Below are 2,807 nucleotides of genomic sequence, written 5' to 3' on the forward strand. Positions count from 1 at the left end.
TTTGCCTTCCGCCTCTCTTTGTCGTCCGCCCTTTTGCCTCTTTGCCGTCTGCTGGTAGACGGCAAAGAGGTGGGCCGTTAAGTTTTTTTCCAAATGGGCGGGGGGTGGGGGCCACCTCTCTTTGCCGTCTGCAAGCGGATGGCAAAGATTCTTTGCCGTCTGCTTTTGGGTAGCTGATGGCAAAGAGCTTCTTTGCCGTCAGCTAGCAGACGGCAAAGAGCTGGCAGATGGTAAATTAGCTGATTCCAGTAGTGGTAGGGTCTACACATTAAGGTTCGATGACGCTAGGGTTATAGGGAAAGTATGTACGCGGTTACTGAATGTTGTTCGGAGTCCCGGATGAGATCCCGGACGTCACGAGGAGTTCCGGAATGGTCCGGAGGTAAAGATTGATATATAGAAAGTATGGTTTTGGCCATCGGAAGTGTTCCGGGCATCACCGGTAGTGTACCGGGACCACCGGAGGGGTCCGGGGTCAACCGGGAGGGGCCACGGGCCCCGGAGGCATACATGGGCCAAGTGTGAGAAGGGACCATCCCCTAGGTGGGCTGGGGCGCCTCCCCACCAAGGCCCATGCGCCCAGAGAGAAGAGGGGGCAAACCCTAAGGGCAGATGGGCCCTAAGGCCCATGCCTGGTGCGCCTCCCTCTCCCCCCCCACTTGGCCGCCACCCCAGATGGGGATTGGGGCTGCCGCCACCCCTAGGGTTGAAACCCTAGGTGGGGGCGCAGCCCTCCCTCTCCCCCTATATATAGTGGAGGTAAAGGGGCAGCCCAACACACGAAGTTCTTCCCCTGTTGGCGCAGCCCTACCCCTCTCCCTCCTCGTCTCTCGTAGTGCTTGGCGAAGCCCTGCTGGAGTTCCGCGCTCCTCCACCACCATCACGCCATCGTGCTGCTGCTGGACGGAGTCTTCCCCAACCTCTCCTTCTCCCCTTGCTGGATCAAGGCGTGGGAGACGTCACCGGGCTGCACGTGTGTTGAACGTGGAGGCGCCGTTGTTCGACGCTTAGATCGGAATCAACCGCGATCTGAATCGCTACGAGTATGACTCCTTCATCTACGTTCTTGTAACGCTTCCGCTTAGCGATCTACAAGGGTATGTAGATGCACTCCCCTTCCCCTCGTTGCTAGATTACTCCATAGATTGATCTTGGTGATGCGTAGAAAATTTTAAATTTCTGCTACGATCCCCTACAGTGGCTCATGAGCTAGGTCTATGCGTAGTTTCTATGCACGAGTAGAACACAAGTTGTTGTGGGCGTCGATTTTGTCAATTTACTTGTCGTTACTAGTCTTATCTTGATTCAGCGGCATCGTGGGATGAAGTGGCCCGGACCGACCTTACACGTACGCTTACGTGAGACTGGTTCCACCGACTGACATGCACTAGTTGCATAAGGTGGCTAGCGGGTGTCTGTCTCTCCCACTTTAGTTGGATCGGATTCGATGAAAAGGGTCCTTATGAAGGGTAAATAGAGATTGGCATATCACATTATGGTTTTGGCGTAGGTAAGAAACGTTCTTGCTAGAAACCTATAGCAGCCACGAAAAAACTTGCAACAACAATTAGATGACGTCTAACTTGTTTTTGCAGCATGTGTCGTGTGATGTGATATGGCCAAAAGGATGTGATGAATGATATATGTAATGTATGAGATTGATCATGTTCTTGTAATAGGAATCACGACTTGCATGTCGATGAGTATGACAACCGGCAGGAGCCATAGGAGTTGTCTTAATTTATTTATGACCTGCGTGTCAACTTAAACATCATGTAATTACTTTACTTTATTGCTAAAGCGTTAGCCATAGTAGTAGAAGTAATAGATGACGAGACAACTTCAAGAAGACACGATGATGGAGATCATGATGATAGAGATCATGGTGTCATGCCGGTGACAACGATGATCATGGAGCCCCAAAGATGGAGATCAAAAGGAGCAAATGATATTGGCCATATCATGTCACTATTTGATTGCATGTGATGTTTATCATGTTTTACATCTTATTTGCTTAGAATGACGGTAGCTTAAATAAGATGATCCCTCGCAATAATTTCAAGAAAGTGTTCCCCCTAACTATGCACCGTTGCGAAGGTTCGTTGTTTCGAAGCACCACGTGATGATCGGTTGTGATAGATTCTAACGTTCGAATACAATGGGTGTAAGCCAGATTTACACACGCAATACACTTAGGTTGACTTGACGAGCCTAGCATGTACAGACATGGCCTCGGAACACGAAAGACCGAAAGGTCGAGCATGAGTCGTATAGAAGATACGATCAACATGAATATGTTCACTGATGTTGACTAGTCCGTCTCACGTGATGATCGGACACGGCCTAGTTGACTCGGATCATGTTTCACTTAGATGACTAGAGGGATGTCTATCTGAGTGGGAGTTCATTGAATAATTTGATTAGATGAACTTAATTATCATGAACATAGTCTAAATTGTCTTTGCAAATATGTTGTAGATAAATGGCTCACGTTGTAGCTCCCTGTTTCAATACGTTCCTAGAGAAAGACCAAGTTGAAAGATATTGTAAGCAATGATACGGACTGGGTCCGTAGTCCGAGGAGTATCATCACTGCTACACAGAAGGCTTACGTCTTTGATGCACCGCTCGATGTGCAAACCCCTACAACGTCGTCTGTGGATGTTGTGAACACCTGACAGACACATCCTGATGACTACTTAATATTTTAGTGCACCATACTTTACGGCTTAGAATCGGGATTCCAATGACGTTTTGAACGCCATAAAACATATGAGATGTTCCAAGAGCTGAAATTGGGATTTCAG

Source organism: Triticum dicoccoides, chromosome 6A, assembly GCF_002162155.2.
Source record: "Triticum dicoccoides isolate Atlit2015 ecotype Zavitan chromosome 6A, WEW_v2.0, whole genome shotgun sequence".
Taxonomy (NCBI): Eukaryota; Viridiplantae; Streptophyta; class Magnoliopsida; order Poales; family Poaceae; genus Triticum; species Triticum dicoccoides.